Source organism: Tachysurus vachellii, chromosome 10 (genome assembly GCF_030014155.1).
Source record: "Tachysurus vachellii isolate PV-2020 chromosome 10, HZAU_Pvac_v1, whole genome shotgun sequence".
NCBI classification, from domain to species: Eukaryota; Metazoa; Chordata; class Actinopteri; order Siluriformes; family Bagridae; genus Tachysurus; species Tachysurus vachellii.
In genome coordinates, this window is record NC_083469.1 from 15,123,998 (window position 1) to 15,138,097 (window position 14,100).

The window sequence follows — 14,100 nt, forward strand, 5'->3', positions numbered from 1 at the left end:
CTTTTTGCATAACATTTTTTGTCAACCACATCAAAAAGAGCTATTGAAGAAAGAGCTGTTTTTTCTGTCTTTTCATAGGTTAGCTTATCATTGCTAACTCACTTTGATTAGCTCAGTTTCAGCTCACAATAGCCAGACTTATGGAGCGACACAATACTCTGGCAACAAAGCTGATGCCTCGAGACCTTTTGGAGCAGATTGCCATGAAGCTTTTTACTAAACAGTGCACCCTACAGCGCTAATCCTGTGACGAATATCTATAGCTTTTCTTTTTTGTCTGTATGAACCTTGTATTCGTCAGTGGATCACTTATAATTATCCTGCATTTGAATTCTGCTTTAAGCTTTGTACATTATGGTGAAGATGAAAGGTGTTAAGATGAACTAAGGACAAAAGTGACAAGAACACTTGTTTCCTAAACTGTTTTTTTTTTTAAAGATGTCTAGGCTTTAACATGTTATGATTTTATCAATTCGAAGCATATATTCTAATATGTAGAGAAATATTTCTAGTAACTGTGTTCCCATGGAGACCAAACCCACAGTGTGTTAACTGAGAGTTATATAGTTAATATATATAGTTAATATATGAAAACAATTCATTCCAGAAATTATTTGCTTTCCATTTTTATCTTAAAGCAGTGTGTCATCTGAGCTTTGCAGTCAGGTTTTACACCTACCCTTCAGCACGCCTTCATTGGTTTCTAGAGTAAAGCTAACAAAGGTGTGTGTTCACTAGTATTGACAGCAAAGTGTACACACTCATACATACACACAGGTATGAAATCTGTTGTTTGATTGAGGTTTTAGATTGTATACATTTTATTTGCCTCAGCTGAACCCTCTCTATATCCTTCACAACGATTCTCTCCCACGAACAATTTAATATTCCCTTCTGATTAAGTGTTCACCGTGAAAAGGCTTTATCATCACTGCGTTCATAATCAAACCTCAACTCGATTGCTAGCAATTAACTGAAAGGCAGCTTGGAGCACAAACATTAATATCAGAACAATAAAAGGACCGTCTGTCTGATCTGCAGCACACCGCACAGAAAATTAGAAAGTGAATGAGGTGTTTCCATAATGCAGTCTTTCCATTTCCTTGTTTCTACAAAAGGCCATGCGTGTATTGCAGCTTTTGTTCTTGTTATCACTTCCGTCATTTCTGTGTCAGACAGAGAGGGTTTTGGTGATAGGGCCTTCATATCAGCTGATTACATTATCAAGAAAAGGTTCAGTTCCCACTAGTATGCTACACATGTAGTCATGATTGACATTGAAAATGCGGAGGTTAAATGCTTCTTAACACCTTTCCCTCAGGACTTGTTAACATTGTGTTTAGCATGATTGAGAATGATTGAGAACAGCTCATTAATTACAGACAGGCAGCTTCAGCAAAATTGATCAGCAATTGCATGTGACACGAGAACATGATCATTCAGCACAGTTTAACATACAGGTATAAATGAAAGTGTATTTATATTATTAGCTTTTATTATACAGGTAAAAGGCAATTGTGTGTTTTTAATTTCTTAATGATGCCCCAGCTAGAATGAACTAAATATGGTAGATACTTTTCCGATGTGGAACATATAGGAAGATGGGGAGGAGCACATTGGACTTGATCTGTTGGCGTAGGCGGCTGTTTGTGGAGCTTGGCATGGCTGTGTGTGTTTGTGGTTGTCCCTGACAGCGCAGGCGACTCCAACCCAAACACAGCACCTGTGTTTGCTTTACCGCTCACCCCCAATCTCCTCCACGCAGGTCACATGGCCACCAGATAGCCTCGGTACCATGGGAATACAAAAGCAGGGGCTTTTAGCCCCGTTAATCATTAACGTCAAACTTCCTTTTGTCCCCCTTTCAGCTCTGCAGATGCGAATGTTATCTCTCATACGTGGCCAGGTCAGACGTGACTGCTGAGTTGCAGGTGAAGGTGTTGTGAGAGATGATTGGCAGGCTAGCACTTCCAGCAAGGTTTAAAGGGTTAGGGTTGTACCTGGTGATCTTTTGAAAATTGATCCATACCTGAAAGGAAAAGTATGCATTTTAAATTTATTATTCAATTTTTTATATTCATGGAAATATGTTAGATGCAACACTGATGATATGATGGCAGATTTGCATTTGAATTACTATAATATCATTCTGCCCTATAGTATGTCCTGTCTAATTTCCAGTTTTGTCTTTTTAGTTATTTAAATAACAAATGGCTTATAAGGGCATTTTTCTCAGAATTAACAAAGGGAAGGTGTTCAGGCTACTACAGACAAAGGGAAATAGAGACCATATTTATTTAGAAAGGTTATTAAGCTATTGGAGTCACTCAGAGTTTTGTATCTTAAAAGTATTGCCACTCTAATTGCCACACTCTGTCCATACTTTCCATTGTTTTTGGAAGTTTATTCATTTAATTAAGATTATTCATCAGTCCTAAAGGATATGATAAGCAAAAGTGTTACGGAGCACTATTAAGTTATTGCTATGTCAGAAATGTAGTCGAGACAGGTAAATATGGCAAAAACACACCGTCAGGTAATTATTGTCTCTCAGGTATTAACAGAAATATATCAACCAACAGGTATCAAGTGTACATTTTATATGCACATGCATGAACATGATTTATCATGTTCTGAAATTAAATGTATAGATTGTTCTTTTTGACTGCTTTACTAGATGGGAAAATTTTATAGAAAAGATCCACTCTAGAAAAATGAAAAGATCTACATTGAGCTTGTTTATAGAGTAACCCTGGACTCTGCTGATAAGCTCCTGGAATTTGCCACAAATCACCAGTTGAACCCGGTAATAGGCAGCCTCTACTCTGAACCACCCATACGCACAAATGCATTAACACGCTGAATGTTCCTGTCAGAGAAATAAAAAGCGGATTAAAGCAAAAGCATAGATTCTGAGCCACAGCCAATGTGGAAATAAATGGGGTTGATCCACTGAGTCAGAGCAGGCCCTAACAACAGTGAAGCTTAGACAAAGGTGCCTGTTTGCCAGCAGCAGGTAGAAGATGGATAGCTGGTTAAACATTGCAGTCATACCTGGAAGGTGCCATGGGCCGGTCAATGGGGCCAACTGGGGGGAAATTGTGTGGCTGTCACAAGCTGCCATAGCTCTTATCTTTGGTCTGTCCTCTCTAAAAAAAAAAACTCTGGCCAAGTGGAACTATTGGTAAAACATGAGCGAGAGGATATTAAGTCCTCTCTTTATTAGCTCTGAGACTGTGTGTATATAATTCCTCTTGAGACCAAACCACAGACTTTGTTTTCAGATAATAATATTATTGGATTTAATAGAACCAGTATTTATGCATTTGTTGATAAAGACTCTGAAAAAGGGCAACTGCCAAATGTCAGAAATGTAAATGTAATATGTAATAGTAATGGTGCATATTAATGACAGAAATGACCATTTCCCAGGCTTCTAAATCTATCTTTGAGTTATTTTAAATATTATTATAACTTCTTGTTCAAAACTTAAAGTTTTGTGACATATTGGTATTTTCGATCCACTAACACATTATAACTGTCATTCAGTTCATTCATGTTATTCAAAGGCTTGCTTCAGCTCCCTTCAGGGAATTTGCATGAGGAAACCACTTTTCCTACTAAAACTGGCTCAGTTAGTTACTATTTACACATACACTTGTATTTGCATACATGACCTTAGGCTCATGCATTGCATATAAAACTTAGTGTTGGTAAGTGATTATTCATCGTGCACATGGCTTTAAGATATGTTGTTAAATCAGGACTTTTTCCATTTTTGAAAGGTGCTGTGTTCTAAGGATTTGATCTGCACCAGCCTATCCTTCTAAAGCAGGTTTGTTTTTACTTGCAGTTGTGGTCACGGAATTGGGTAATACTCAACGTGATCTGACGCAACATGTCTGTGATACAACTCAGTAAAAATGTGTTGAGTAAAAAATAAGTGATTTATTTATAGGAAATCTGGCCAATGGCAGTGTAGTTATAGCTTATTTATCTTGAAAGAGGAAAACAGTTGCTACTATTTCAGCAACTGTTTACTATGCTATTAGCAAAATAATAAAATCTAAATATTTAACATGTGCAAAGGTCATGATGTATTTATTTGAATTTTGAATTTGAATTTTTAATTACATATGTTTGTGTACATTTTAGTTATGTATCTGATGTATCTCCTTCTCTTACAGCCCTCATAACCTGGGAACAGCAAAAGAATGTTTTAAAAAATGTGTGTGTGTGTGTGTGTGTGTGTGTGTGTGTGAGAGAGAGAGAGAGAGAGAGAGAGAGAGAGAGAGAGAGAGAGAGAGAGAGAGCGAGAGAGAGAGAGATGGTTCTGTCATCATTAACAATAATGTTTAATAGACTGCAGTAGTGCAATATGTCTCATTCAAGACACAAGGTTCAAATGCACTATGAAATGGAAGACCTGCAGGCTCATTTCTCTCCACCCTTCCACTGTGTAGCTTTGTAATTGCACCTTTGAATAAGACACTAATCCCCAAGAATGAAAGGAAGATATGACATGAAAGTTAGAAAACTCTTTAGTGCCAAGGAGAATCATTCCCTCGTCATTCTTTTCAAAACCTTCATGAAAGGATTGTGCCTTACACTAGAAAGTTTTCTCCTGCAGAAACAGCATAAACACTTCTTCCTGCAGTTCGTCTGGATGGCATTCTTAGTGCTTAACCCACAGCCTTTTCAAGAAAATATCTAACTTAGATGAGTAAATAATTGTGCAGCCTGTAGTTTATTTAAACAAATGTTGTTGATAGAATTTGATAGTGAATTTCATGCTTATTTCATCTCTGTAACAGTGATGAGCTTGTTTTTATTGTTTGAGCAGCGTGTGAAAGCTCTGTACAGCGCAGGGTGTGTTTATTCGTGTGTGTTCTCTGAGCAATATCAACATTGTTCCGGTACTTGCTAATCACCCATCTTTTGTGTGTTTCATCTTATATGACTCGGGTATTCCCTTTCATTTTCTGAGCAGTAGAGCTTTCTGTCATGTCTCAGCACTCATCAATTACACACTGGTGGCAACTTAAAGTCGTGCTGAAAAGCCATGAACAGAGCTTTACTTTATCATCAGTGGAGCGTTATGCAAAACTATCCCACACACATGTTCATGCACACACCCTCACCTACACACGTACAAATGGACTTTCATTTACGAGTAAAACGAGAATATAGAACGCTACACTAGAAACAGGACAACGCTCTATGTTTTGACATGTTGCTTTGCATTCTGCATCATTACCAATTTTGTTTTTCACTATATCACCCCGGATCTACAGATCTCCTTCTATGAGACTCCCTCGTTGAAATGTGATAAGAGTATAATAGGCCATTATCATACTGTGGAAATCAGTCCTCCCACTGTGACGTAAATCCCCAACACAAATCCAGCTTTCTTACTGCCATTACATTAATGTTCAATGTATTAGACTCTCTGTGTTTTGTCTTCCGGGCCTCATAGACCTGACAAAGCTGTGCAATTAGGATTGTGCGTGTGGAGTAAATAAATTAGACAGATTTTTGCTAAAAAGCCTTGCAGTGTTTTGCCATATGAGGAAACTTGAATAAAAAACAATCTTTTACCTCTTGACTTTGATTTGACTTTGAGTTTTTGCTTTGATGGTTTTGTTATTCTCTGTCTGAGTATAGCATATAAATCTGTTGTGATTTTTAAATTAGAGTCCACAGCGTACCTTTACAGTATATGAAACCCCATAATACTAAAAAAAAGTCATATTAAAAAAATTGTATTTATACAGCCCAATTTTGTGAAATGATCCCTAAAGCATGGTTTTAGCTGATTCATGCTGGTTTGTAATACTCTTAAATAAAATATTCATTAACAATAATAATAATAGACTTTACATACATGGTTTCGATACATGGTTTGTATCTGTCTATTATTGTGAATTGTTTTATTCTTTAGTATATTAAAAAGTTTAAAATCAGTTCAGAACATCATAAAGATATTAAATTAAAAAAAATGAAAGTGACAAAGTGTATGGAAGTAACAGCAGCAGTGAAAAAATTAGTCGATAAATAATTAAGAGCAAAACCAGCCGATATCAGACACACAATAAATGAGCAGATGATAGATAATGCTGTCTTAAGCACCTCTTCCTGACTGCCTTTCTTCAAGAGTGAAAGCAGAAAGATATAAGAAACCTAAGGTTTTTCCTAATTAATATTATTCATTTATTTATGAGTTCTATTTAATGTTATTTCTTTGTGATCCTGCATGACCTTGGGGGTATGGAGATTTACCCACTTGACTAGCGTGCACTTTTGTATAAACAAAAAATTCCGATATGGAAATTTGGAATATGAAATATGGATTGGAATATAAAATATGGATTGTCAGTTTGATTTATAACCAAGCTGATGTGGTAATCTTTTTTGGGTGGTGCTCTTTGTTTAAATCCTGTGTTTTTAAAGTAATAGATGGTTAGGCAGTTTTCTTTCATTCACTCTACTTCTGTTTTTCCCAAGTGGCAATTTCTTTTAGGTAATTGCTTAAATGGAATGATTTAAGGTGCAACTCATTTAATAAGCATTATAGTGGTTCAAGCACAAATGCACACAAATGCACGCACACAAACACACATAAGTGAAAGGAGAAGACTTATCCTTCTGTAGTCTTGACCTTGCTTGATTTCTTGGTCCGTCCTCCTAAATGGCTGCACATGCAAAGGTGAAGCAAGACCATGGAGATACACAGGCAATATGATGCACACTTATGAAATAACAAAATGACGAAAAGCCACCTAAAAGCAGATAAATGGCTATACAGTATGGTGTACAATGGGAATTAAATGCATGGGGCAGCTGGGCCCTTATCTGAACGAAACCCAGCAACAAAGGAGTGCTAAGACTAAGAGGCTTGATGCATGGGAAAGCCATGGGCCAGCCATTGTGACTGCCCTTCTGCTGAGCAAATAGTCCAAACTGTTCATTCCCCGTCTTCCATTCTCTCGCCGCCACATTGTTTGTGTCCTTGCATTTCATTCAGCAAGGAAGATTGCTCTCAGGCCCAGTGAGCAAACAGTCCAGAAAAGAGCCGGCTATCTTCTCCTGTTCCCAGGAGAACTAGCATTTTGATTTGGGCTCCAAGCTGTCAGAGGATTGGAGAGTTGATGTCAGGGTGTCTGAATTAATTGCTTTAAGCCAAGGAGGGGCTAACTGCGTTTATCACCAACTGCTCAATAAAATGCGTTGTAGCAGTTAGAAGTCTTCTCTAGATGCTGGCTTTCTGCTTGTCAGACATCTTGTACTTGATACACAGTGTTCAACATTTTTGTATTTTGTAATTAAGATTACGTTCAGTGAAGCTCACAGCAGTGTATTGATTGGGGATATATGTTCAGTGCTTTGTTTGCTCCATTATTGCCTATTCGTTATTATTGTGAAATAATTAGACATAACAAAAATATTACATAACAAAGCTATGTGAGTGATGGTTCACATTATAGATCTCAGGAAACCTGCAACATTCTCCCTCTATAAACCTATAAAAGCTTACACCATTGTTAGTCAGTGTAGGTATTTTATTTTAGCTAATTTTATTTATTTAGCTTATTATTTATATTTGTGCATAATAATAATAATAATAACAATAACAATAACAATAACAATAACAATAACAATAACAATAACAATAATAATAATAATAATAATAATTACTATTATTATTATTATTGTTATTATTATTAGGCTCAGATAGAAACAGTAAATTTAAGCAGTGTTCTAATTCCTAGTGCAGTAATAAGAGTATTAATTGATAATTAATTAGAGTAATAATTGTCCATTTTAGGAAAAGTAAAATCATTTCTTGCCTATGATGTAATTCCACAGAAAGTACTAGACTACTTGCATTTCTGACTCTTCCTACTGCAAGTGAAGGCTTTGGATTTAAAAAACATTGTGGATTTTAACCATCATGGAAGCCAGGTATTTGAAAAGCCTACCCCTTTGCAAATGCTCTTCTCATAAGCAAACCTTGTGTTGTAATTAATCTTTTTTTCTGCTCTAAATCATCTGCACCGCTCAAAAGGATTCATGATGTTGGACTAGTCTCTAATAATGCACAGCTTTGCATGTGCAGATGACTTATTTGCATTGGTATAGTAACAGAACAGTCTTTGGGATAAGTGACCTTAATAGTGGGTTGGTCCGCTTAAGCCCCAGATACACAGTTATGGTAATGGTTGGTAAGCCTAAACTGAACAGTACCTCATATAATGAGGCATGCTTTACCTTTTTTATTTTTTTGCAAAATTGTAAAGATCATTTTTATTTAGCATGACTGTACCTAACCACATGTGCCTGTTTATGTAATGATTTAAATTAGATTTTTGTAGCTGATGCTCTGATTAATAATAATATAGGCATGTTAAACATGGATAGGTCATTGTACACAGCACGGTCGCTGACAGATTCTGTTGTATGTCTATGCCGGGGGTCTTTCTTTTGTAAATCACTGATGATGAATCTACTTCCTAAACAATACTACCTACACTTAATCTGACAGAAAATTGAATTAGTCTGGACACTATGTCACTGTCAGTGGTAAGCAGACACAGGTTAAATTGTGTGTGTCTGGGGAGCACTACCCTGTAGTATCTACAAGTAATCTCATCTCTGGGCTTTTAAAAGTGCTTTATTCACACATTAATCTCGGTGTGATGAATGATCTGTACCATTTATATCGGATTGCATTTGGGTTCATGTAATGTGAGTGAAGTGTTGGCTACAGTTCTGTAAGCAATTATGCTGTTGATTTTTCATTTTGATTTGGTATATGGAAACGTTTGAATTCCAAAGTATATAGAATACATCCATCTAGAGTAGATAATAATATAAAGATTATTTAGAAGTAGAAATATCTTGAATAGATAGACAGATAGACAGATTGGCAGATTGGAAACAATATTGTTAATCCCTGTGATTCAACGAAAGAGGTTTAGACTTCATTTTTATCATCATGCATGTCTGCTCAGTCCTATCTTGAAGAAATCGGTTCTCATGAATATTGCATATATATTCCTGCCATCCTCTCAACTACAAGATCTTTGCTGTCCGAGAAAATGCTGGAATCACCTCAGTGACACACCCGTCTCACGTACAATAAATTGGACAAGCTCTGTCTCGGCATAACCTATTGCCTCTACATTTCTGCATTGGGAACACATGCAGGACAAAAATTTGATTTGCTTTTGTTATTCAGCGAATCACACTGGGGCATATGGGCTTGTTTGCCTTTAGCGGGAAATGGAGATTGGTTTGGGCGTCTGAATGAATTGCTGGCACCTGTGTTTATTGCTTTCATTAAGTTTTAATGAGTTGAGTGTCCTTCCCAGTGACTTAGTCTTGAACTGTAGACTTTAACCAGAGGAAATGTTGGATGAGCGAGAGAGCTACTGAAATCTATCTAATTTTCTATCCCTGTATGTATTATATATGGTTGAAATGAAAATAAAAGCTTCTTAACTTGACTTGACTAAATATTCAGTGCACAGAAGAATTACCCGTTACAGAGGATGTTGAAGACATTTCTAAAAAGGCAATATAAAGAGATACTAGTTTGTAGTTTGCTTAATAAATCAGATGAAGTTGTGAAATGTAACCATGTATATAGGATCTGACCTGCGGTTTGGCAAGGCTTGACTGTGAGAGATAGGACAAAGCAGGAATTTCACACCCTTCTGTTAGAGCAGTGTGAACACACTATTTGACTTCTGTTGCATCCCTGGCTTATTTCCGCTAGCTTCCATCTGGCTCTCTACAGCCTAGTCTCAGCAGGAAAACAACAAAGTGAATTTGTTAAATGGATGTCATTTACAATTGATAAAAAGATTTCATGAGAATTTCTTTCTCATGAAAGAAAAGATTTCTTTTTACACAAATATAAAAATCTTGCTTATGTTCCTCTACATTCATCAGATGAATAATCTATAGACATCTAAGTTCATTTCTTTAATTTCAACAATATTTTTGTTCAGTTTCTACCAGGAATGCCAGTATACTGTGGCAACAGGACACTGAGCAGTGGACACTTTTATAGATGTACATTAAACACTCATAATGCTTTCCTGAATCCGCCATACACCTGGCATGCATGTGGCATGCAAATGTGACCATTTCTACTGCAATTTAGACTATATTCACAATCACACTGCACATTTTCTTTGATCTGCAAAATGTTGTATGTTTTTATAATGTATTACATGTTTTTTTTTGTTTTTTTGCTGATGTGCTAATATCCACAATATGATATTTTACTATATTCCTGATTTTGCATGTAATCCTTTTGCATGGGTCATGCTAATCTTCTATGTATTGTTGCAATTTTACTATATTTGCTGCTGTACTTCCTTCACCAAAATCCTAAATTTAATCAAGTAATAATGTACCATACATTTACTTGTAAGACCAAATGCATGTCTTTGGTAGGAAAAATTCAAATTGCAGCAGTGTTATAGAGGCGTACACATAGATACACTTATAATACACATAGTTTGATGTTTGTGTGTGGAAGGATAAAGTTAGAATCAGAGCATTGTAATTCTATTTGTGGGTTAATGTTTTTATTGTTGTAGTTATATTAGAACACTAAACATATTTCTATTATTTATAAGTTCTAATTTATTTATGGTAATGTGATAAATAATAATAATAATAATAATAATAATAATAATAATAATAATAATAATAATAATAATAATAATAATAATAATTTTAGTAGTAGTAGTAGTATGTTTATATAGAGAGGTAAATGTGTTCGTCGGGTGTCATGTTTTATTCTGTATTTTGCACGCACAGCTAAGAAAATTATATATATATATATATATATATATATATATATATATATATATATATATATATATATATATATATATATAATATAATTTTATAATTATATAATATTAATTTTATAAATATAATTTATAAACATACTACTACTACTATAAACATACTACTACTACTATATATATATATATATATATATATATATATATATATACACACACACACACACACGTATATATATGTGTATGTATATATATATATATATATATATATATATATATATATATATATATATATATATATATATATATATATATATACACACACACACACTTGTGCTATTACAGACATTTTATGTACGTCTTCAGAGCCGTGTGGGAATCGCCGCTACCGGTGAAACTGCCTTTTCGCACTCGCGCTGACTTTGTGTTCTTTTAATATACTGTGGGGCAGCAGCTTTACTCTGCTGTGCTTTGGGGATTAAGAGCATTTGGTGTGAGGGAGAAGTTAAGTCGGGCTGCTGTGTCGCTCCTGTCGCAGCCGCGGCCTAAAAGCCGCTTTAACGCCCGGTAAGATGGCCGCGGCCCGTTTCCCTGGATACGATCTTCTTGGGTGTTCCGAAGTTTAGGCCAGCACAGCGCACGCCGGATTGGCTCTACGGGTTACGTAAGACACCGCGCAAAGTTTTTATTGACCGTCCCTAGATCATTCATCTCAAGTATTATCGATAATATTGATGCCATTTCGGTGGTTTTTAAGGCCAGATTTATACTAAAGCTTAATCAGTATAAACCAGAAAAAGTACAGAAAACATATACTACACTTGGGCCAAATATATGATGCAAACACAAGGCCACTTAATGATGACACTGACTTCTCTGATATTGGTTCTTTGGGGGTTTGGGAAATGAGGTTCAAATGTTTATCACTTACAGACTTTTAAATTGTAAATAAATGCAAAAAAAAGTGTAACGCTATTAGTAAATGTAACCCGATTAAATGGATTTAACAGTAAGCATAATTAAGCTTAGCGGTGCCTTTGATAAAGGTTATGTTAATTGGGGTGATTGAGCGCTTTGAAACACAACACATTTTCCGGGTAGCTTTCGGTTCATTATAGCGTCATATATTTTATACCCATTTTAACATTAATTTACATTTCCAGTAAAGAGTCTTCACTGACTGGAGCTGCACAGCTGTAAAGATTTCTTGACTTTATTACGGAAGAATTATTATTATTATTATTATTATTATTATTATTATTATTATTATTATTATTATTATTATTATGTAGCAGTAGCGGTGGTAGAATATTTTTTTTGTTGCCGGTATTAAATTATTCTGTACAAATACCGATACATTTAAATGATTCGTATTATTTGAAAATGTAAATCAAACTTAAAATTGAACTTAAAAAAATCAAACTTCTAAGTTATAATACTTACAATCTGTAAGATTTATAATAGTTTCCAACAATTATTATTATTATTATTATTATTATTATTATTATTGTTATTATTACTGATTTCTATTACTTTCCGGTTCCCAAAGACGTATGGCTGAAAATAATATTGCTCGCTTGCTATACAGTGAGATCTGCAGAACGCTTTATTTTTGCCTTTCTATGGTCTGTCTATGGTCTGTGGCAGGTGAAGTAAACCAGGTGTGTAACTCTAACTGCAAACCTTGTTGGAAAACCCAGTAGCCATAATTCCTTCATTTTCCTCCTGACTATTTTTACCACGTATTTTTAATTCTAACAGGATACGAGCAATTACGCAACCTCTTGCACAAGCCGAAAACATTAATACTGTGTCCGATTACTTAGTATTTCGATTAATATCTTAAATGTTAAGCATCGTTATCGCCACTTATCGTTATAATCACTTAACAGTAGAAAATATCAGCCACTCAATCATTCTACACATGAGAACTCTAGGGGGTCGTCTGGATAGTGCCGGCTCTTGTTCGCACGGTGGAGAGAGCGCATTTCTCTCACAATATGAATGAAGCTCATCATCTATCATCTTAATTCGCAGTTTGTCAGTAGCAAAAGGCTCAAAGTCTTGTTACAATCTGTGAACCGTATCTCTTAAAATCAAGAGCAAAGAAAATCCCTTTTCGTCTCCGAGTTAACTGCAGCCCTTTGAATGTAAACTCCATCCATGACATGCCATCCATGTGTGTGGAAATGTGATGTGAGGACATCAGCTGCTCCTACCTGTAATCTGCTGTAAAGGAAAGGCGTGAGAATCCGCTGCTCGCCCGCTGCCTTCTGCAAAGTGCTCCAGGCACAGCGGCATTTATTTGAGCTCAAACTCTGCCACTGTTGACTTTAGCACAAAGCAAAGATTTCGCTGCCCCGCTAGTTTAAAAAAATGATTATTTTTACAGCGATATCGATCAGAGTGCTATAAAAATTCAGCCTCGCATTAGGCCTAAGACTAAAATGAGGGGGCCGAAATTTAATATCTGTGCAAATTTGCCTAGAAGTTACGTGCCTCCATTCAAAGTTTACAGTCTTGCAAATTGCTCTTCCGTGTGCACATCCTATATATGTATTAACACTATATTTCTACTGTTTATCAACTATTGTTTATTTGCAGTGAGCATTATTAGAAGTAGGGTATAGAAGTATAGTGACCGAGGTTGATCTAAACCATAAACTGCTGAAGTATTTATGCAAATGGTTATGCACTTTTCATTTCTAGTAAGGCACTAACATAATATCAGTGAATTATTAAATATGTTTAGGCGAGTTTTAGTTGAATAATGGACTGTAAGCCGAAAACGGCGCGTTAGAATATATGCAATGTGTTGCAAAGCCGCAGAATATAGATGAAAAGTTCATTAAAATTTTTTTAAAAAAATGCAAATTAAATAAACAATAACAATAATATACACCATTGTGGCCTATTTCGATATAGATGGCAGTTTCCTTTTTATTTATCTCTTTAGAGTCTGTAATTATCAAGCAACAATTTGCCTTCTTCTGTCTTTTCTTGTGTTCTTCTTGTTCTTGTTCTTGTGCTTGTTCTTTATCTTCTTCTTCTTCTTCCTCTTCTTCTTCCTCTTCTCGTTATTATTATTATTATTATTATTATTATTATTATTATTGTTGTTGTTGTTGTTGTTGTTGTTGTTGTTGATCTTGCTCTTCTTGTTGCTGCTGCTGCATTGCTGTTGCTACCATCATTAGCATCATTTATCAGGCACTAACTTCCAGCCGCCAATATATAAAATGTGTTAAAAATAGACACTGAATATGTACAAATAATT

At 35.4% G+C, this 14,100-nt stretch overlaps 1 long non-coding RNA gene and 1 other non-coding gene across 2 annotated transcripts; both read right to left on the bottom strand.

Moving 5' to 3' along the window:
* Positions 1-1,463: 1,463 nt before the first annotated feature.
* LOC132852550 (uncharacterized) lies at positions 1,464-13,345 on the bottom strand. The gene is made up of 2 exons (XR_009649120.1): positions 13,043-13,345; positions 1,464-2,029 (listed from the first exon to the last, which is right to left on the bottom strand). It is a non-coding gene; the product is annotated as an uncharacterized LOC132852550 (long non-coding RNA).
* Positions 10,283-10,394, bottom strand: LOC132853031 (U6 spliceosomal RNA). The gene has a single exon (XR_009649149.1). It is a non-coding gene; the product is annotated as a U6 spliceosomal RNA (small nuclear RNA).
* Positions 13,346-14,100: the final 755 nt, after the last annotated feature.